Source organism: Muscardinus avellanarius (assembly GCF_963383645.1).
Source record: "Muscardinus avellanarius genome assembly, chromosome: 13".
Classification (NCBI taxonomy): Eukaryota; Metazoa; Chordata; class Mammalia; order Rodentia; family Gliridae; genus Muscardinus; species Muscardinus avellanarius.
In genome coordinates this window covers 79,025,961-79,050,787 of record NC_137799.1, presented here as the reverse complement: position 1 = coordinate 79,050,787, position 24,827 = coordinate 79,025,961, and positions in this window count along the sequence as shown.

Here is a 24,827-nt window from a genome sequence, read left to right as displayed (position 1 = left end):
CTCCATTTTTTTTTTCCCAAATTAAACAGAAACTCATCCTCCCACTGTGCTCTTCAAGGCCGCATACGGCTTGATTTTCACCTTCCTCTCTAGCTTCATCTTCAGACTGACTCTTCACTTACTGTCTTCCAGCATTCTGGGGAAGGCAGATACATTATTTCCCCTCTCCTTTAAAGTTTCTTTTTTCCATATTTTCCTCCTGTGGTCCTTCTTGTAACACTTTAAATTCTGGCATTTTTGCATGCTTCAAAGTTGTTTACCCTCACTGTCTTTGTTATTTTCAGGGTTCTCTTACACTATTAATTTTGCTTTCATTCTAGCACTGATTTAAATTTATAATAATATAACTGGGATTTATTTGTTGGTAGCTTGGATGACTTTTAGGTGATAAGTGCCTTAAGATGGGAACTTTCTTGGCTGCATGTGGTAATAGTAGGGTACTTCACATTTAGTAGATATTCCACAATATTTTTGAAATAATAAAACATGAATAATGAGTCTTAAATGGAATTGTAGGAGAAATTTGATAGAGAAGATTAATTATCTGCATTTCATCTGTTGAAATCTAACAAGAAGGCTAGATTGGAAGTATTAAATACAGAAAAGATATTATTTTAAATTTTTTTATTATTTTTATTTTTAATTTTTGGTGATACTGGGAGTGGAACCCAGAGACTTTCTACTTCTGGGCTATACTCCCAGACCCATTTTTTATATTTTATTTGGAAACAGGGTCTCACTAAGTTGCTGAGAGCCTCACTAAGTAGCTGAGGCTGGCTTCGAACCTGCGCGATCCTCCTGTCTCATCCTCCCAAGCGCAGGGATTACAAGCGTGCGCCACCACACCCAGCAGAAAAGATATTTTTAGAACAAACTTTGGACATCAGCTATCTGTGACTACCACCAAACTTGCCTTCATAGAAGTTCTTCATCTGCCAAATGGTTAAGAAGCTCTGAAAATAATTCAAATGAGTTTCCTAAGGGAACCATATTATGAAACTGTTGGTAGAATGCTACTAGGATTGCCACATTTTCTACAAAAATTTTTGTGTTTGCAGAAGGTTTATTTAGTAATAATTTTGGGTTTTGCACTTTCTTGCTACAAAGGGCTAGAATATTTGATATTATTGAAAACATTGTGGAGAAACCATGATAAATTTTATTTTGAATTTATGTTTCATTAGCTATAGGTGTGAATATGTATACTATACTTCCAAGTCAAAGGACTTGAGTAGATGCTTGCTTTGGGGATAAATGAGAAAAATTTTGAAGACTGATTCACTTTGGAAATAGTTTTAAGACATGAGAACCATACTCCCATTACCCTCCTTCCATGAGATAAAATAGATGGTAGTTTGAATGATAAAAAGGAAAAGATGGCCAAGTTTTGGAGAACTCAGTGCTGTTGCTGGAAGAAAGAAAAAACAGATAATTTATGAAGAAGTGATTCTGGAGTAACAAACACAAGAGGGCCCATTGAGCTCTTTCTGATTTATTGGTCTTTGTCTTTCCATAATAGCTTTTATGTTTTCTCTGGGAGGTGTAACCAGAAGCAAGGTGGCAGTGTAGGAAGTGGAGCGTGGTTGTAACCTCAGCAGTGGACAGGTCTGTTGTATTTATCTGGGTGGTGGCCCAGGCCTATTAGGCATGGCTAGAGAAGGTAAGTTCCTCTTCACGCTGATTGCTTTCTTGTTTTTTTTTTTTTTGCTTCCATGATGTGAGGATCAAAGCTGTGTGCTCTCCCTCTCTCCTCCCCTGGCTGTTATGCTCTAAAATCTGCAGTCCCTGGCCTTACATGGAGTTAACCTAAACCCATTAGAAAATATATTTTTCCTCTAAGTTGTGCAGTCAGGGTTTTGGATTATGTCTCTAAGAATGCTGACCAGAACAGGAGGCTTTCCAAACTGTGAGCCTGAAACGCTAAAAGGTTTTAATTCAGATGAAAACAGATATGATGATAATAACAGTGTTGAACAATCTCTGGTTCTATTTTTCTAAGTATCAATGTATGGTTTATGTTGTTAAATATTTTTAATTTGTTTTTAACTGAGAATCATCATTGATACCTGGAGTCAATGATCATTGTATTTTTCTCTTATTGATGAAACTTTTATAATTACTAAATCACGAGCAACCAGGAATGCTTGGAGGACTATATGATATATGTTATTCAAACGTAGTATTTTCCATTGCCATTACTAATTTTGAATCTCTTTTTGTCCAGTAGTAGTGTGTGAAAAACAGTGTTATGATACACTAAATACAGACTCCAAATTGTATCTCTGAGTTGTTTAGCATTTATAAAAACGATATTATTTGTATTAAAGATGAATTCTAAATACTAAAGCTGGTTCCTTGGAAGTACAGCTTTCTTTGTTACTGGAAACAGTGTCTTCTGTGTTTTCACACAAAACAGATACTGTAAGATAGAGAAACGTACTTTCAATACCTTCTTCTTAATAAACCCAGCAGTGAATGTTATATGTTAAATCTTATATAATCCTTCAATACAGTTCTGGTGCCATCAAGCTAAAATATGACTGGTTATTGGTAACCATATGAAGGAACAAAGAACATGATCTAAGAAATATTCTTGATTGAGCCAATAATAAAAATTCAGAATATCCAAGAAAATTTGGCATATCTCAGTCTATATTTCAGATACAGTCCAAAAAAGCAAAAGTAATTTCCATTTACTTCTCTAGAAAATGGAAAAACATAACTTGGACTACATTTCCAGGATTTTTATTAAACAGTATTGATTTCTTCTGTTTGAGAAGCTAACTATAGTAGTTCCCCTTATTCATTATGATTTGGGTTACCATGTCTAGCTAAACTTTGAAAACACTAATATTTGCATTAACTCTTTGAGAGACACAGAGAAACCAGATTCACATAAACTTTATTACAGCACATTTTTAGAATTATTCTACTTTATTATTAGCTATTCTTAATCTTCTTCTGTACTTTACTTATAAACCAATCTTTATCATTGATATATACATATAGGAAAAGGCATAGTATTTGAAATGTTTACTACTTCATGTGATTTCAGGAATCCACTGGGGATCTTGGAATTTACTTCCAATTGGGTAGCGTGTCTTTTGTAAAATATATATTTTGTCCAACAAAATTGGTTTGTAACTGATTGGCTTATTTTAGCAAATCAACCAAAATATCACCAGAAGGATCATTTTCTGATTCCAAGGGCAACACATTTCACAACACATCAACACACACACAGCCTCAAAGAACTGCTAAACTGCTGATGCTGAATATTTTAGCTGTAGCTTATAATAAAAGTTTGTTTCACAACTTAAATAAATGCCAGTTTAAAAAAGGAAAGAATTTTCCCCTATGCATTTTTAGTAAAGGGTTGGATTCCTATTTGAAATAAATATAACTAAAAGTTTGTCCATTATGTCTCTAATAATGGAAATGAGCATTTTCATCTCTATATATCCCTTTAAAATCATAGAAATGAGATGATATATTATTAGGTTTACAAGAATAAATGAAAGGAAAGGTCCTTGGAGAACTTTTGCCAAAAGGTGCTGAAATTCATGAAAGTGTTTATATCTCATCTATCTTACCTTGGCTTGTGACATATCATGTTAGATATTATTAAGTTTTCATTGACTGACTCAAAGAACCTTGAGCCAAAAATAAAATTTCCACATTTTGTCCATATTAAATATTTCCCCAGCCTTTAAACATTATAACTTAGAACTTATTTTTTATTTTATTCAATTTTGCTCAAATTACTAATGTAGCTTAAGTTTTGGTTATCTCCAGGTGAGTGCATAGTTAGTTATCTGTATCTAAAGAGATTGTACTCTTTTGGAATTATGCTTATTTTTGTGCTATTTCTAAGAGATTTTACACACATACACACACACAGGTATGTATATACACATGAAAATTGAATGAAAATCAAAGTATCTTTTTTGAAAAATTTTCCTCATGTCAAGTACTGTCCTAGGTGCCAGGAATCATGTATGTATTAAAGGAAACAGATGCATTGTTATAGAGATTACATTCCACTAAGCAAATAAATAAAATATGAAATATATTATACTTCCTTTAAAAAGTGCAATACAGATTACTGACTATTGCTTATTATCCCAGAGCAGATCTCACTGTGAAACCTGGTTTGTAACTTGACTTTGGCTCCAACCTCATGAGGAAGCCCTTCTTTCATGGTTATCTTTATTTTACCCCAGCTGACTCCAGTGCTCATAGCAGTGAGTGAACATTACCTGTAGCACAGTTTTCATGGCAGTGGCTTTGTTTAGTATGAAACATGTTCCTTGTTTCAGTCAGCATTCTCACTGTTGTAATTCAAAACACCTGACCACCCCAACTTAGAAGAAGGAAGATTTATTATCTCTCAGTTCTACAGATTTCAGGATTCTAGTCCATGCGACTCTAAGTGAAGTCTGCAGAGCACAGGGCATGGTGAGTAGAGCAAAGAGAGAGAGTGCTCAAGGGCTCTGCTCTCGCATCCTAGAGGCCAAAAGCTAGAGAGAGCTAAGGAAAGGGTCTCAAGAACACACGCAGTCCCTAAGGCCACACCCGCAGGGGCCCAAGTCCTCCAGCCACACCCTGCCTGCCTAGGGAAAGGGGTTCAGGAACACATGCAGTCCCTAAAGCCACACCCTAAGGCCACACCCGCAGGGGCCCACCACACCCCGTCTGCCTAGGGAAGGGGGCTCAGGAACACATGCACAGTCCCTAAGGCCACACTCATTCTGAAACTACTTTCTGCCTATGCCCATTGGCTTTGTTCTCTGGAACATCACAAAACCTAAATGTGAATGTCCACAGCCCTGGATGACTTGCTATGTCATTCATGGAAAATCTCCATTCAATGTGCTCTCCAAGCTTGGGTTGTTTTCTGTTTAATTTTTAAAGATCATTTATTTTGCCTAATATTGAGTAATGAAGATAAGGTTTTTATCCTCCTCTAAGATTACAGTCCTATGGTCAGGTAAAATTTCCTCAGTATATCTGGTGATTATTTTAAGAATATATAATTTCTCTTATATTGGCTGCTGCTAGTACACTAATTCAGAAGGTCTAACTCAGTCACAAACATTATTATTAGAAGACAAGCCAAATAGGCAGCTGGTCTGCCATGCACAGTATACAAAAGGTACTTTGGGATCTCCCTCTCTCTCTCTCTCTCTCTCTCCTCTCATTAATTCCATTTTGAGGCTGCTGGAGAGCAGGTGGGGCATTTTATCTTCTCATCTCATTAATCACTTGTGGGTTGCTGAGGAGAGCTCTATTAATACCTGGTCAAAAGACAGCATAATCTATAAATTCTTCCTGCAGCAGCCAAGCCAGCTGCAGAGCCAAGGTGTTACTATGTAACCAGGATGAATAAATTTATGCAAAATAACATGATACATCTGTAAAAGAAACCTGCTTGCTAAAACTAGGAGAAAGATGATGGCTTTAACCCTTGCCTTGTGTGATCAGTCTCCTGTTGAACTGTAACATGATCAATGCTGGCTTCTGTACTTTCTGCTATACATCTTTTCTCCTTTTTACCTCTTTCTTAATTCCAGTGTTCTTAGGATCCCTCCAGGACCCACTCTACCCAAATTTTGATTCAGACTTAAAAAAAAAAAAAAAATATATATATATATATATATATATATATATATATATATATATATATATATATATCACTCCTTCCACACTTTTTGCTGTAGCCAAATAAATTTTTGTTTGTACTAGGGATTGAACCCAGGGGCATTTTACCTTCTAGCTATATCCACAGCTTTTTAAAATTTTGTATTTTGAAATAGGATTTTACTAGGTTGCTGAAGTTCTCTATAAATTGCTGAAGCTGACATTAAATATGAGATCATGTACTGGGATTACAAGTGTGTGCCACTAGGCACAGCTAACATGTAGAAATTTAAAGGTGAAATCATATTGTTGATACCTAAAGCTTCTGAAAATCTGCATTGGCTACTGGCTACTGTTGTTCAGCCATCTCATTGACCACATCTTCTATGATCCTCACAAAAAGAGATATGTATTGTATTTGCTAATGCATTTTATTATTAAAAGAGAAATCATAGTTATATTTGCTAAATGGACTATTTGATGCAGGAGATCAGTACACAGCGTGGAGATAATTCTAGCCAAAGGCTAGGATCCTGATAATTAATTAACATTTACTAACTTCTCAGGGGAAAAAGAAGGCATATACAAGAGCTTTCTGGGTACTTGTAACACCTGGAGCTCTCCATGACTAGTCTCATGGAGCTCTAGAATAAATGGTAGCCAGTAGCTGAGATGGCCAAAGCTTCAACCCCCTGAGGAATCCAAGACATAGCTTTAGCAATAAATGAAACTTGGAATAATGATACTTTATGTCGTTATGAAAGGAATTGTGACTGAAGTAATTAGGAAAAAGAAGTATAGAGATTAAGTAAGGTCTACTACTTAGAAGACGATGAGTAAACTCTAATGTTGAGAGATTCTAGGTGTCATGGTTGGATAGAGATGCCACCATAAGGCATCATATATTAAGCTCAGGGTTGACATGTAATGGAGTTATCTGGGTGGTGGCCTGTACCAGTAGGGTGTGTCTGGAGAAGGTGGGTCCTTGGGGATTCAGACTTGTATTCATATGTTTCGTCTCCCCCTTGCTCACTTTCTTGCTCTGGCCTCCATGATGAAAGAACAAAACCTTGAACTAGTCCTCTCTTCATTTCCCACTGCTGCCATGACCTGAGATCTGCCATCCATGGCCTCACATGCACGGAACTCCAATATCTCTAAAAGAAACCTGTAATCAAATAAATCTTTCTTCCTCTATGTTACATGGTCAGTCTTTTATATTATAGCTGTCGAAATGCTGACTAATACAGAAAATAGAACCAGAGGAGCAGGGTCACAGTTATATTTAAACCTGACCATGTAATTGCGAATCTTTGGAACTGGTTTGTGAGAAGAAATTGAAAGGAACAGAATGTGTCTAGAAAGGCAAATAACAGAGACTATGCTCAGGAGATTTTGGAGGGTGAAGAGGATTTCATTAAAAAAAAAGTAATGACCACATATTTTACATTCTAGCAAAGAACTTATGGATATTTTGCTGGTGTCCTGAAACTTCATGTGAGGCTGAATTTAAAGATTATGGACTAATTAATAAACTGGTAAATAAAATCTCAAAAGATGCAAAATATCCAAACCATATTATTGTTATTGATGTTCATATTTAGCAAACTGTACACTAAATTTCAGGAGCAGAAAGTAAATCAGAGAGACTTTGTAGATTTGCAGTTTGGCCTGTAAAGCTTAGACCCAGAGAGATGATGTTGTGAAAGTAAGATGGCTTAAAGGAAGGAGGAAGCAGTGGCCCTGATGGAGTCTGGTTCAGCAATGGCCGAGATGGAGGTGCCAAATGGAATTCAGGCTAGAGGTGACCTAGATAGAGCTGGGGCCATTGGCAGCCCAAATGTATTTGGGCCAAGCAGCAGCCTGGATGGAGCATGCCCAGTGGTAGTGATTGTAGAGTCATGACTACCTTTCCTGCTGGTGTTCACATAATGCTGGCTTTGCTAAAAAAAAAAAAAAAAAAAAAAAAAAAAAAGAAAAAAAAAGCTGTCATGATGGAGGCTTCACCCTGGATTTCAAAAAAAGGCCTGGGAAGCCAGGCAACATGTGGCATGGTCAAAATCTCTGCAAGCAGGCCTAAATCCAACAATTTATCTGTGAAGTTGAATCCAAGGTTTCACCATCCCCATTTCCCTTAGGATTTAGAAACATGGAATAAACCTGAGAAAAGGCTGCTAGTTGCAAGCCATGGAGTCCAGCAAGAGGCAGTATGCCGCCATTGCTATCAGTCAGGCTGGAGGAACGGGACTGCCAAGTCTCCCTGAACATTGCTTCTTATCACCTTGTGCACTGGATGTCAGAAACAGAGTATTGTTTTGATTCCAATTCTTCTTCTTCCTCTTTTTTTTATGGTACTGGGGTTCCTGGAAACCTTTCTACCTCCAGGCTACACTCCTAGACACCTATTTTTTATATTTTTATTTAGAAACAGGGTTTCTTAAGCCAGCAAGGCTGGCTTTGAACCTGCGAGATCCTCCTATCTCTGCCTCCCAAGCGCGGGGATTACAAGCCTGCGCCACCACGTCCGGCATTGCTTCTTATTTTGATCTTCATTTTCTTTACAAGAATTCACAAAGAGTTCACTTTGAGTCTCAGAGGAGACTTCAAACTTCGAGACTTTTGAGCAATGCTGGAACTCATAAGACTTTGGGAACTCTAGGAGATGGACTAAATGCACTTTGCATTCTGAACTGAGCATGAGCTCTTTAAGGGGTCAGGGAAGGAATGTCATAGTTATAGAATGTCCCCTAAAGAGACCATGTATTAAGCTCAAGGTTGATATGCAATGGATTTATCTGGGTGGTTGCCCAGGCCAGTAGGGTGTGGCTGAAAAGGTGGGTCTCTGGGGAATTCAGCCTCGGGGATAATTTATGGTTCCTCCTCCTTTGGTTGCTCCCTTGCTTCTGGCCTCCTTGATAAGAGAGCAAAGGCTGGCGCTCTTCTTCTCTCTGCTTCCACTGCTGCCATACCCTGAGATCCATAGTCCTCAGCCTCACATGGACTGAACCCTAACGTCGCTAAGGATATACATCTTATATCCTTAAGCATATACATCTTATATCCTTAAGCATATACATCTTCCTTCCTCCTATGTGGTCAGTCTTTGGGATTATAACTGTGAAATGCTGAGTGATACACTAGGGAAATATTTTTATGTGTGTGTGTGTGCGTGTGTGTGTGTGTGTGTAAGATTGCATGATAGGGGCTGCGGTATAACTCAGTAGTAGAATGTATGCTTATCATGAGAGGTCCTGTATTCAATCCCCAGCAACACACACACACACACACACACACACACACACACACACACACTGTATCATTGTATTATAGTTGGTGACATAGTTGAAGGCCAAATAGAGAAAGGTGTAGGGCTAAATATTATTATGATACATACTTAATTTTTGAAATAAAATTTGAATACAAGTATTACATGGTTAAAATGAGGAATCAAAGCTGTTCATGGTAGCAAATGCCTATAGTCCATGTACCTGGGAGGCTGAGACAGGAGGACCACAAGTTCAACATTAGCCTTGGCAATTTAGTGAGACCTTCTGTGAAAATGCAAAATAAAAGATATCTGGGATGTAGCTTAGAAGTAGAATGCTTCTAGGTCTAATCCCCAGTTTTACACATATAAAATAAGTAAAATAAAATAAAATAAATAGAAATGACTTTGAAAGATGCTGACTGAAATTAGACTTTCCACAGTCCCTTTTACTAAGTTCTGCTATAGAGTTTGCTCTAAAACCTGCATCCAATCTAAAAGTCTGGAGCCACGACTTCCCACTTAAATTAAGGATTAGTATATTTAATCTTGGGTGGCACATAGACAGTTTGGCAAATTGGAAAAGCACAGGAATCCCCCAATACCTCTATGATTTATTGTGCATTTCAGGCACAATTGAAAGGAAGGATAACTTTTACAGTTTAAATATAAATATATAGTTTTTTAACATCTAAATTATTTGGACTAATTTCTGTCTCAAATTAAACCCCCCTGCAAATATAATCAATTTTTATGTTATTGAGGTGTGGTAAAAACTGGGTATTGATTAAGTTGCATAGAAGAAGATAATGCTTCCAACAATTAAATCATCATATGATTCCATAGCCAGAGACATACAGGAGCAGTTATCAAATATTCTCCTGGTATTTATTTATTTATTTATTTATTTGGTGTTACTGGGGTTCCTGGAAGCCCTTCTACCTCCGGGCTACACTCCCAGACCTATTTTATATCTTTTATTTGGAAACAGGGTCTCCTAAGCCAGTGGGGCTGACTTCAAACCTGCGCCATCCTCCTGTCTCCCCCTCCCCAAGCGCGGGGATTACAAGCTTGCACCACCACGCCCGGTTATTCTCCTGCTTTATAGTCCCGATTATCACTCATTATTCTGTATTGTCATCAGTTCACTTGATTTGGACTTCTTCTCTTTTTTAGTTATTGTATGATCAGTATCCCTCAGACTGACACTCTATAGTGTTTTCTTTGTTTATAATTTTTCTTCCATTTTGTGATCTTTTGACATCCCTGCATGTCGACATTCACTCTGTCTCTGGAACCAAGGACCATGGCTCTATCTCCCATGAATGGCCCATCTCCAAGTGGAAATTGGGAAAATGAGAAGACAGGCAGTTTCTCATATTAATTAAAGGAACTAGAAGCCTAATGGGAATTTGACACAGTACTTTGCTTTTGCTATGATTTTTTTTGGCAGACAAATAGAGTTACAATACAATGTTTGCTGATGCTTTGGAATGCAATAAATTGCTGCTAATGTAGTTCAGGCCATCATCCTCGTTTACATTTCTGCAATGGCTCCTGATAACTAGGACATGGCAATAAACCAAAGTCTAGGGCCCTGAAGTAATCTTGTTTATTGCTGTATTCAGTTGCCAGATAATATATGAGTCAGTTTGTTTGTTTATAAGACAACTGACTCCTTACCTGCCTTGACAAATTGTATTTCCTTCCTTAAACATATTCTACGTGTCTCTCTAAATTTTTCAAAATTCTATTTATGAAGCAGGCACATGCTGGTTTACTGTATTAGATTTATAAGGAAGCTGGTTTGGGTGGTTGTGATGGTTTGGACCTGAATGTTCTAGAGTCACACATTGAAAACTTGTTGCTCGGGGCAGTGAGGTTCAGAGATGGAGCTTTCAGGCAATGATGAGGTCTCTGACTCATCAGTAGCTGCATGGACCACTGGGCGGTGGGCCTTAGTTGGAAGTAGGTTACAGTGGGTGAGCATCCTACCCAATCTCTACCCTGTCCTCTCTTTGCTTCTTGGCTCCTATGAACTGAGCATCTTTCTCTGCCATGCATTTCTACCATGATCTTCACCTTGCCACAGGCCTAGAGCAACAGAGTGGAGTCAACCAACCGTGGGGTGGAACTTCTGAAACCATGAGCCAATATAATCTTCTTCTTGTTTAGTTTGTTTATACCCAGTGTTTGTCACAGAGTCACAAAGCTAACACAATGGCAGAACCTCTATAACTGAGCGTAGTTTGCAAGATGTCTTGAAAATAAAGAATAGGAACGATGCCATTCAATTTTAAAGTGTTTTATTATACTCCAGAACTATCTGTCCAAACTTGCAAAAGAACTATAAAGGAAAGCATCTGGAGGAGGAAACAAAATCAAGCTAGAAAGTGTGTCATAAGAACAATGGTTGAGAAGTAGAATGTTTGTTCTTTTAACAAAGAAGATCATGATAGTAACATTCAATAATAAGAGTAATCATCTTTATTAAGTGGGCTTCAGTATATTTTTCATTTTTGAGAGGTGGAACCACTTTGGGTTAAGAAAGGCATATCTTAACTTAATCATTCCACAGTGTTAAACATGTATCAAAATATCACATTATATCCCATTGCTATAGTTTGAATGACCCCTTTAAATCTCATGTTGAAATTTAATTGACATTGTAGGAGCTTTAAGAGATAAATAATTTAAGAGGTGATTAGGGCATAAAAGCCCTACACTCATGTGTGGTTTAATGCTATAATCATAGGAATAGACTCCTCATAAATGAAAAGTCCAGACTTCATTCTTTCTCTTCCTCTCATACTCTCTTGCCCAACCATCATGATGTGGTGCATCATGAAGGCCCTTGGCAGATGAAAATGGACCAAGCAATGCCTATTAAGCATTTTATATGTTTATGCCATTTATGTCCAGGATAAAAGTATCTCCTTTGACTGTAGCCGAGGCATTCAAGGGTTCTTAATCTTTTTTTTTTTTATTCACAGGACAATCTAGATATCTCATAGAGATGATAAATGTCAGTGTCAAACATGTGCACATTTATCAGTATACAGTATAAAGATGTAAATCTAAGAAAATGTGCAACCCAACTGTCAAACCCTGAATGAAAACATATCTGTGAGAGGTTTGGGGGCTATTTTATTTCAGTGAAGAGAACAGGTCTCAGGAAGAAACCAGAGCACCACCTAAGATTTGTGGTTTCTCACTGGCTTCTTCAAGTTTGTTTGACTCTACAGTTTGGGCAGGGGGCTTCAGTCAGTGATCTGGACCATTGTGCCCTGTATCTTTAGCATCATTTGCTAGGATTTCCTGTGAACTTTCCAAAATATTATTAGCAAAATTGCCAGAGAAAATTTCCTAATTCATAGCACTTTAATGACTATTGAAGATTGTTTTGAAGTTTGTTTGCTTTCTTTTAAAGCTAAGAAGCATTTCAGACTGACAGAGAAAGCATGTCTTAGTTTAGATTTTCTCAAGAAGAAACCTCTAGACCAAATGCAAGCAGTTTATTTGTAAGATTCAGGAAACACTAGGGAAAAAGAGGGAAGAAATAAAGGTAAGAAAGTAAAATGAGTACACATTGTGGAATATTAACACTAGCCCACATCAGATATTGTTTGAAGGCTTCTGAAGGTGGATCTCACTTCTCACCTGATGATCTAAAAGAAATGAGTAACTAAAGAGCTAGACATAGACTTTCTGGACAGGAAACTCAGATGGTGGCATTGGGAAACTGGACTGGTATCCATTGAAGTGGTGAGGGGGTGTGGATATGAATGTGTCTCTTATAGCATCTGCTTCAAAAATTCTTTTTGATGTTCTTCTTGGGCTTTTTTTTAATGCATGCTACAGTAAACATCAGTGTATAAAATCAGATAAATATGCTAATCTGATTAGTGCGTTTTTATCGCACTAATATTCTGTAAGTTTCTGCCATTGTGATTAGGACTATATTGTTTCCTCCTGCTCCTCCGTCTCCTCCTTTCTTATATTGTAGAGATTGAACCAGGGGTGTTCTGCATTGGAGTTATACCCCCAACCCTATTTTATTTTTGAACATGGTCTCACAAAGTTACTGTAGGTTCTGGTCTCTAACCTGAGCTCCTCCTCTTTCAGCCTCACAAGTACTGGGATTACAGGCACACTCCACTGAAGCTGGCTCTTCCTTTTCTTTTGTTGATGAAGGTAAACTGGTTTGGAAGATACCTGCAATTCACCACTGGGTATAGGTTTGACTATGTCAAGTATTTTTCCAGAGTTTTGCCTTTAGGAAGCATGGTGGCTCTGCAATTTGTATCCCTTTAATCTTCTGATGATTTAGAAAGGAAATGCTTTTGTCCCCATAGCTGAATCGCCTTTGGATTAGAATTCTGAATCTATATAGCTACTGAAGTATTTTATAGGAATAAATTCTGAGAAGAGCTCCCAGGTAGGTGCGATATGTGTGATTGGACCTCTCAATTAATACAAATATCCATATTTATTTCAGCTATTGCTGGTTTTGAAGATGAAAGAGACCATGCACCAGAGAATAGTGCCAGCCTCTAGAGGCTGGAAGAAGCAAGAAAATGACCATCTCCAAGAGCTTCCAGAAAGAAATGCGGCTCTGCCAACACCTTGATTTTAACTCAGTGACATCTTTTGACAACCACTGACCTCGGGACTGTTGATATAATAAGTGTGTGTTGTTTTTGTGGCAATTTGTTGGAGCCACAATAAGAAACTAATACATCAAATTCTCTTTTTCACTTTTTGCTAATTTTAAAATCTGAAATTAAAGTTTTTCTTCTGATAGTTGGATTAGTCAGTGCTGTCCAGGGAATTAGAACAATAGAATCTATCTTTCATCTTTCATCTCTAAGGTGTTGACTCATTGTCACACCGTTGTTACATAGATGGGAGAAAATTTGCAAATAATTCTCATCTGAGGAAACATAGATGAAAAATGACTGCACTTACAGCTCATCATTTCAGGCAAAGAACAGTATCAAAAAAACAAAGTAGGCAATTTTATGAATTATTTGACTCAGTCATTTTTTTCTGGCCTTAAAGATAAGTAGATTAATGAGCATGTTCAGAGACATTAGAAGAAAAACCAGAAACACCATTTTTATTATTAAAAAAAATCCAAAACAACAGACATGCTGAGCATAGTTGAACACGCCTGTAATTTCAGTACTTGAGAGACTGAGACAAGAGGATCTCAGATTTGAAGACAGTCTCAGAAAGTAGTTGAGGCTCTCAGCAACCTAGCAAAACTCTGTTTCAAAATAAAAATAAAGTAGAGCTGGGGGTGTAGCTTAGAGGTAGAATTCCTCTAGGTTCATTTCTCAGTTCCACAAAAATAAATAAATAAATAAATAAATAAATAAATAAATAAATCCATAGATATTCAATAAAAAATGAACACCTCATTATCATAGCATTTTCTTTTGCAGTACTGGGGATGGAACCCAGGGACATTCTACCTCAGAGCTACACCCCAGCCCTATTTTTTATTCTTTATTTTGAAACAGTGTCTCACTGAGTTACAAAGGGCCTCACTAAGTAGCTGAGGCTATCCACAAATTGCGATCTTCCTGCCTCAGCCTCCCAAATTCTGGAATTACAAGCATGCACCACCGTGCTTGGCTCGATTTTAATAGTTTTATTGAGATATAGTTCATATACCATACTACTTACCCATTTTACATGATGCCCTTAGTATATTCACATATATATTTAACTATAAACAAAATTTTAGTATATTTTTATTGCTTTAAAAAGAAATTCCATACTTCTTAGCTATAGCCCCTTTTCCCTGATTACTTCCAGCCTAATCAACAACTGATTTTCTTTTATATCTATACATTTCCCTATTTCAGACTTCTATATCAGGAGAATCTTATAATATGTGGCCTTTGGTGATTGGCATCTTTCAATTGGCATGCTTTCAAGGTCCATTCATCTTGGAATATGTATTAATAGTTAATTTCTTTTATGGCCAAATAATAGTTCATTGTGTGCATACACCACATTTTGATTGGTTGTCAGTTGATAAATGTTTGAATAGTTTCTACCTTTTAGTTCTTACTAATATTGCTGCTATAACATTCATGCATTTTTTGCGAAGACATACACCACCAACCGTGTGAAAGAGTTACGTTTTTCTTAAAAACAATTTGTTTTTTGGCTTTTTTTTGGTTTATACAACTTAGTGGGTTTTAATGGTTTTTATTGTTGTTTTGATTTACATTTCCCTGATTACTAATGATTTCGAAAATACTTTCATATGCTTATTGGACATTTGCATATCTTACTTGAAGAAATGTGTATTTTAATCCACAGTTTTCCATTTGTAAATTGGCTACTTGTTTTTTTCAAGACATGTATCTGATATATGATTTAAAAGTGTGTATTTTTCTATTTGTGAATCATCTTTTTACTTTCTTGGTGATGCCCTTTAAGTGTAGAATTTTAATTTGAAGAATTAGATGAAGTCTAATTTATCTATTTTCTTTGTTGAACATGCTTTTGGTGTTATATCGAAGAACCCCCCACCAAATCTAAGATAATAAAGATTTATTCTTAATTTACCTCTAAGACATTTATAGTTTCTAATCTTATATTTAGATCTTTGGTCCATTTTGAGTTAATTTTAGTAAGTGTTGTAAGGGACCAACTTCAGCATTTGCATGTAGCTATCCAATTATCCCAGAACCATTTGCTGAAAAGACTATTTATAGATGTGGGTACATTTTATGGATACTCATTACTACTCTATTGGTCTATCATTTTACCAGTGCCACACTGTTTTTATTACCACTACTTTGTACTAAATTTAAGACTTGAATATGTTAGTCTTCATACTTTTTCTTTTTTAAGATTGTTTTGTTATTAAGGATTCCTTGTAATTCCACATGAAATTTCAAGTCAGCTTGCCAGTTTCTACAAAATGTCAGTTGAGATAGGGATTCTACTGAATCTGTAATTCAAATTTGGGAGCATTGTTAATACTTTTGATCCATGAATATGTGATGTTTTCCCATTTATTTAGATGTTCTTTAATATCTTTCAATGACATTAATTTTTGTGTTGCTTATTTTAAAAATTTAAATCTGCCTAATAATCCATATAAAAACATTTTGAAGTTACACCGACTCCTATAGTCTTATACTCAACTGAGGGTGATCTTATTCCCTAAGTGACTTATGGTAATGTCTGAAATATTTTTGATCATCACTACTTGGTAGGTACTACTAGAATCTAGTAGAGAGTGGCCAGGATTCTACTAAATATCCTACAAAATATAGGGACGCTCTCTACAACATAGTACTATCCGGTCAAAATATTAATAATTTCACTATTAATAAATCCAATGACACACAGAAGTGACCCAGTAGTTGTATAATAAAGGTTGAGGGGAGATATCAATAATGGTCATACAATTACTACAAAAAATATGGAAATGGGTTAATTAAGATTAACTTAAAGTTAGGAATATCGAATGTCCTAGACAAAGGTCTATTCATTTAACCTGAACAAAGTAAGCTCATAATGTATAAATGAATTATTTTACATGATATGTATATATAAAGTCATATTTGTAAATGTGTAACGATTTAAAAATCTGGCTCATTTATTTCCCATAAAATTGTACAATAATAGTAATGTATTTAGGAAAGCAGAAAGCACGAACTAAGAAATGCATACTATTTATGCTATTTATAAGTAAAATATTAGAAATTAACAAGTATAATAAGAAAAATATAAGACCTAGTTGCCTGAAAGGCAGAAGAATTTTCAGCTCAAGTTAGGGGATTCAGTTAGTTACAAAGAGAAAGGTGGGTTTTTGCCACCTTCAATATAAAGCAGCTCTGGTTCAAAAGAGCAATGAGAAGCCATCTAAAGTGAGTACAATGGAGGAGATATTTTAAAAAATAGCTCCTATCATGTTATTCTATCCTGAAAATAGCCACTGTTACTGTTTAGCACAAGCATTTCTTCACAGTGACAGAAAGTCAAGTAATACAAATATTATTAAAATTTTGTATTTTTCTGAAAAAAAAGGACTTTAAAAATAATTTCTCAAGTCTATCCATACTGTGGAGATGGAGTTGTGTAAATTTGGGGGAAGATATTTCCATTTCTGTTTATTAAGGAAACCCAAGAATATTTTGGAGGACAACTTTGCCTTTTTGTTATGATAGATTGAAAAGCATCTCTGATTTACATCCGTATTTTCATCAGTTACCTTTCCAAAGCTAGAATGTAGTTCTAAGCAAGAATAACATGTGGATGTCATTATTACTCTGATTATTCTGGTATCTCAGGGTTTTGCATTTTCTCCGCTCAAAGCTAACTCATTCTCACACCTATCATAGGAGGACATAAACACAATCACAGGAAAATAGCCATTTCAGTTCCTAAATCATATCTTTGGTATATTCATTTTAGTCCAGCTTCAAACCTAGGCCTGAGTCTTTCAGGACCTTTCATGTTTTGAAAAGCTCCTTAGAAAATCTTGCAGGCAAAGGAGACTTAGAGACACATTGTGAAGCTGAACTTCCAGTGAGAATGCAGATAATAAGAACTTAGCAAAGCATTAGCATGCAGCTGTTTCATTCCTCAGGGAGTAATTTTTCATACAAGTGGACCTCATTCTTTCTGGGTTGCATCTTACTGCAGAACACCTCAGGAACAGGCATCATTTGCAAGATTCTCAGCACAACACACCATCCTCAGAACTTTTCAAATGGCTCACCCTCAGTTCTGCATGTGATAAAGAACCACAAATTTCATAGGATTCTTTTTTTATAATAGGCTACTAATCACTCTTGATCCAATGATAAATTTAAATACTAACTAATCCACTTTGAATAGGGATTAAGCTTCAATGTAGAAGGAAAGTATTCATTATAATTCATTACATCAATTTGTAATCTGAATGATGTATCTTCTAAATAAGGTGCTGAGGTTTCTAGTGATTATTAACTTGGAGCTTAAACATCTTTACTATTAATTAGTAGAAAGAGTGATAAAAACTATAATAATTGAGGGGGGTGCTTTCTACCCCAATCTACCTTAGCTTCCAAAAATACTCAGCAGTTAACATTTTTAAGATAAGGATGGCAAAATAGAATAATCACCATGACAGAAAAAAAATAATATAACAAATGCAACTTTCTTATATCAAGGATAATTTGATGTGCATGAAAAATAGAATACATTTGAAGACTTCCTTATTTTGATGTATGCTTTATTCTTGTTGGGCTTATTGTTGTCAAATTATTTTATAAATTCAGGATGGAAATCATATCAGATAATCATCTATCACTGTTTTATGTTTTTCATGTTTAGGATGAAAATATCCAACACCACTGAGCTAAAGTTGAGTAATGGCTTCCAAATCTGAGTTAATATTTTATTTCAAATAATTGCTACTATAGTCTTATGATGTAAATTTTTATCTTAGCATATTTAAGCCATGAGATCAGAATAAATTAGACATTTTTCTTTCTCTCCCATTCAAAAAAAAGTCTTTGTAAGTAGCCATTTGGGAGCTGAATGAAGAACATGAATTGGTGTGAGGCCTTAATGCCTACAAAAGTATTTTCCTCAACTCAAAATACTAGATCTATACACTAACTACAATGCATTGCTCTTAAGCTTTAGTACTGTGCTTGCAAAGTTTGTCTGAAGTTTGGTGTTTATTATTTTTATTTTGCTAAACTCTCTGGCTTTTAATGTAATTTTTGCTTTGACTTGTGCTGCACTTGTGCTTTTGCTCTATGTAAATTAACTCACTTTGTCCATCATAGTGGCAGGGACTATTAGAAATCTCACACTATACTCTTATATGTTGAGACACATGAGACTCCAAGGGGTGAAGCCACTTGTCCCAGGCCACACAGAGGGCTCATAGTGGGGTAGTGTGGGGCCAACCTATGGATCATAGCATTGAGCCCATGCTCCCATCGACTCGCATTTGCCTTGTATACTCTGTGATTGTATACTCTGAGTCATCCATTTCCTAGACACACAGGCATGCTTTCTGATTTCCATAAGAAAATAATGCCTACTCTCCCCTTCTTGATTTCATGAGAGAATTCTTCCTACTCTTGTGTAATGAAAGGAGTTGAATCCATTCTTATAACCCTAAAGTTGCTACAATAAAAAGTGTCACCATAAATGTTTAATTAAATCCTGAAACATTTCTTTTGTGTGTATGTGTGGCACTGCGGATTGAACCGGGAGGCATTCTACCTCTGAATTAAACCCCCAGCTCAGTTTTATTACTTATTTGGAAACAGGGTCTCACTAAGTTGCAGAGGGCCTCACTAAGTTGTCAAGGCTGGCTTCGAACCTGTGACCCACCTATCTCAGCCTCCCAAGTGTGTGCCTGCTACATTTCTTTGATTCTTGTATTTACTGTAGTAACTTCTCTCTTTCTTTTTCCACCGGTAAGGTGCTGACCTTCTAGCATGATGACAACATCATGCCTACATAATAGATGAGGTGATGAAGTTTGGCTTCTCTGACATTGTCTCAAGTCCTTCATAAATTATGGGCTGTATATCCATCCCTTTATTTTTTGCTCTTGGTCCTGTACTTACATATGTTTTTATTTTGCATATCTTCTTCACCTTGTATTATACATGCATTAATCAATAGTGAATAGTTTATGCTATGATAATGGATACACTCTGAAATCTCAACATGTTATTACAGTAAAGACCTCTGTTCCTTTTTCAGCCCTTCTTCCAAGAACAGGTGGTCTCCAAGGTTTCTTGGGGAAAAGGTACCTTAACAGTGAATACCAACTCCTTACCGTCTTAGCCCAAAAGTGACATATGTTCTAGTCAAAAGTGTTTCGTGGATCCAACTTAATTGTGAGAATGAGTGGGAAACAAGAAAAAAATGGACTAGCTGGTGAGCTTTAATAAACTTTCCCAATATATATTAGAATTTCAAAAAAATCTATGCATACATTATAAAATGATTTTATTCTATTTAGTTAATGAATGTATGGTCTACTTAACTATTTTTCCTATTGATACAGAGTGCAGGCATCTCTCTATTATTAAAATTCTAGAACACAGAAATAATATTCAGTACTAATATTATAATGAATTTTTCTACACTTGTAATGGACATTACAGGACTTTTAAAATCAGATAATAAAGGTTTGATTTGGTTAAGATCATGAAATACAGAAAGAAATTAAAAAGAAACCAATTTCACTATTGTGTTGCAAATCTCTTCCATTTTGCTTGCCCTACCCCCCCATAAATTTTATAAACTGGAATATATACATCAAGATAATTCCCACAAGAGTATGTTACAGATGAAAACAATGAATCTATGTTATTGTGTTGGTGTTATGGGGAGTCTCTTGTTTACAGAATTCCATGATGGGCAAGCTGTCTCAGATGATCCAAGCTTATATAATTGTTTTTCAAAGAAGAAGAGAAACAACATTTCACTTTGGAAGGCGTTTTATAGGAAAAATACTTGATATGCCTACTTTGCTGCATCTTTGTAAGACAATAAAGATGGACATTTATATTAAAATTATGAGGATATTTCTCTTGAGAGGGAAAATATGTCCTTGTGGATATTATTTAAGCCTAGAGGAAAACAAAACTATTTTTGTCTTAGCCTGGTAAAAGACAGCTGTCTTATAAAATGGATCTCTAACTTGAAATTTGCTATATATGACTTAATCTCTAAATGTCTAAAATTCCTTTGTGACTTTTACCTGAGGTTCTAAAATATATACTGACCACTGCATGAACATTTTATATTGGTGAGCTTTTAGTTAAATGACATCACACACCAACCGTATAATTTCTATTCCCAACAACACATTTAGTGACATAAAAGTACTGAATAATAGATAAGAAGAAAAATTAGTATAACCATGGATTATAGCATTGATATAGGAAAATGGTAACTCATCAATCAATCACTTATTTGTATTTCTTTGCATACTATTTTCTGGTTGGAAGTCAATTGTTTAGGAATCAATATTTGCAAAACTCTTAGTGCATAATATGAGAAGAGCAATACTAAAATAAGCTTTGAACGTTTTACTTATTTTATTACTAATTTTTTCAAGATGAATTTTCAACATTAGCGACATCATCCATGTTACAGATAGGTCTTCATTTTTTGGTTTTTAGCAGCTGTTGGTAGAATTTATAATTTATTTTTAGGCAGTAGGTTTTACCTATAGCTGTTTTTTCATAGCAATTTCATACCTTATTTTATTTTGTTGAGAATGTAGGAGTATTATAACTCATGTTCCACTTTATTTAGCATTTGGAGGATAACCTTAAGATATTAATTCTTTAAAAAGGTGGTGTCAAAATATTCCTGTCAGAATCAACATTGTAGTTTTGCTTTTACACATGTCAATGGGCTCTGCAGGGGACAATTTACCCACAGTAGACATTCCATAAATTCGTACAGAACTCTGTTCAAAGATCAGTTGCCTGAATACAAATACCTTTGCTGCCCTGAAGTTTGTCTCAGTCAAATCCTCTCTTTGAAAGCCTGCACAATAGACGGCTTGGGTCCCCACCAAGTTCTTGCTTACATTTTTAAGCAGATTTTCTTTCCTTTCTTTTCCTTTTGAAAAACTGGCTTGCCTTTTGGCATTCATGCTACCCATCCTTTGTAGAGACTGGTGATCGTTCTAGTTGGAAATTAGAGAGGATATATCTATATACACCGCTAAACAATCAGACAAAAATGGCTATGACTTTTCCACTAACTACAACATAGCAGGAATTCTCCTATTGCCAGAATAAAAATCTAATCAACTGTGAATAAACAACGTCTGGATGCTTAGATAAGTTGACCAATACCTAAAGACAAACTCTGTAGAATATCGCCAATATCAAGAGCAGATTTTGCAAACTGATGGCTGGTACATCGGCTATATTTGGTTAAAAAAAACAACAACTGTGCTTTGTCCACACATATGTGTTTTGTTCTGTGTTATTTTAAGTATATGAGTTGCTTACCTCTCAAAAATTGGGATTTTTGTATAATTCTAGATTTAAGTGTGTCTTCAAAAATCAATCTCCAGAATACTGGGCTTATAATCTTTTGTAAGTGGCAAGAGTCTTCCTTTATTAGATGGCAAACATCACATTATTATATATGTGTGGTTTATTACTGGGATCTCTTTTCTATTTTATTGATATATTTCTCCTTATTTATGTTAACAAAACACTTTCTTGATTTGTATGGCTTTGGAGTAAGTCTAGAAGGCAGATATTCTTCCAGTACCACACTTCTTTCCCAAGGTTGATTCACCTCTGGTTGATTTAGATCCTTTGCATTTCCAAGCAAATGTGAGAAAAAGTTGTCAACTTTTTTCAGAAAAATTTCTACTGGGACTTTGCTCGGAAGTGCATTGAATCGTTAGATGAATTTGGTGACAGTGGCATTCTAATGTACTTGATCTTATAAATTTGTGAGTATGTTATAGATATATTTTTATATTTCTAAGACTTTTAAAGCTTCTTTTTATAATTTAGAGTTCTTATTGCAGAAGCCCTGCATGACTTTTGTTAAATTTATCCCTGAGTATTTTGTATTTTTATGTTCAATTTTAAATATTTTAATTTCATTGTACCATTTATAATTTCTAATATTTAGACATATATATTTTGTGATTTTGTTAAATTTACTTAATAGCTATGAACTTTTAAAAATAGATTCATGATGGTGTTTTCTATAATCATGCTATATGTAAGTAAAGACTTAACTTCATTTCTTTCTTTCCAATTTAATCACTAAATATTAATAGCAGGTATAGACTTCTGGATAGAAGTCTTTTCTTAGGTTGAGAAAGTTTTATTCTATCTCTAGTTTAGTGAAGTTTTCATTTTTGCTTTTAAGTCATAAGTGGAAGATGAATTTTTCAAAAACTTTTTCAGCATCTATACAATATATTTCTCTTTTTATGAATATTGTGAATAATTATTTTCTGATTTCTAAATGTTAAATCAATCTTGTATTTTAAGAACAAATGCCATTTTGCCATTGTATATTATTCATTTAAACCTATTTTTATATATTTGACTTGCCAATATTTAACTAAGGAATTTGGGACATACATTCCTGAAGCTACTGGTCTGTAATTTCCATCTGATAAAGCCTATCTAATTTTTATATAAGAATTATTCTACTCTCAGGAAATGAATCGGAATATGTTCTCTTCCACTTTCTAAAGAAATTTAATATCTATTTAATAATTAAGGATATTATTTTTTTCTAAATGTTTGATAAAATTTACTAGTGAAGCCATTTGGAATTGCTTGAAGATTTTAAGTTATACATTCAATTTGTTATGTCTATATAAGTTGTTCTGACAAACTAGTTTTTATTATTTAAATTTTAGTAAATTGCATTTTTAAAGAAATCTGTATATATATATATATATGTATGTATATATATGTGTGTATATATATATATATATTTATATGATTTTTTTTGGTGGTGCTACTGGGGTTTCTGGAAGCCCTTCTACCTCTGGGCTACACTCCAAGACCTATTTTATATTTTTTTAAAATTTGGAAATAGGGTCTCTTAAGCCAGCGTGGCTGGCTCCGAAACAGCACGATCCTCCTGTCTCGGCCTCCCAAGCACGGGGATTACAAGCGTGGGCCACCATGCCCGGCTATATAGTTAATCTGTATCACTGAATTTATCACCATAAAGTGTTCAGAACATTTTGTAATCAAATTCTATAAAATACTTGCAGTCCTTAACTCAATGTTGATACTAAAAATTTTTATCTTTCTATTGTCTTTCTTGATTAATACTATAAAAAATGTCATCAATTTTATTATTTTTCAAATCAACTTCTATGGACTTTATTAATTTGCTGTGTTTTATTTACTATTTCATGGGGTTATGTATTTATTTTGTTTTCTCCTATTTTTTTCTAGATGCTTTGGATTTAATTTGCTTTTATTTTTCTCACTTCTTAAGATGTAAGCATAAGTCATTAACTTTTTGTCTTTCTTCTCTTCTTCTGTAAGCAGTAAGATATAAATTTCCCTCAAAGGATGCTTCGGCATCTGTTGTATTATTTTCATAGCTTTTGTTTTTATCACAGCTATATTACTGGATTTCCTGATAAAATATTGTGCTTTATATAACTTTAATTATAGCATTGATATTTTAAATATATAATATGGCAGTGCTTTTAGGGCATTGGCAAATAACTCTCTAAAACACGTAACATATTTTCCTGGTAAAGGAAGTTTCACTGTGAGAAATTGAGACTTTTTAGGCTATTTAAAGAAACCTTATATATATTAAAATAACATGTCACAAAGTTACATGTGAACTTTATAAATTATTATAATTATTGGTGAGCTGGCTTGTTCTCTAATATAATAGGTTTCAACATTCAAAGTGGAAGAAGAAAAAAATTGAGTTGAAATTATTTTTGGTGTCTGTCACCTTTTAATAATGTTAGTGAAATAATGCACCAGATCAATGTCTTTTTTAAAGCAACAGTATATGTTTATTTCAACTGGACCAAACTGAAATGTATCTGTAATTAAACGTTGTAGTGACGTTCAAAGTGCTGCGAACACACATGCACACGGTTCTTGGTGTGTTTTCCTTCAGGCCTCACCTCACTCCCCGCCCCTGGCCCATACATAAGAGTGAGACTGGTAGTGACACCTTCGAATGTAGGCACCGCATAATTTGAACTGTTTAATGCATTGGTTCTTTGTTTTAAACTTGTGTCTTCAATTACTGTCCAGTTATTATTCAACACGCTGAGAATCACTGCTCACTTTTCGAAAAAATGAGATGCTCAATGTAACTAAAGTAATTTCTCATCACCTGACATATTGACTGTTCTTTTGATGTCTCTGCACTTTAGTTTGCCTTCTTATTT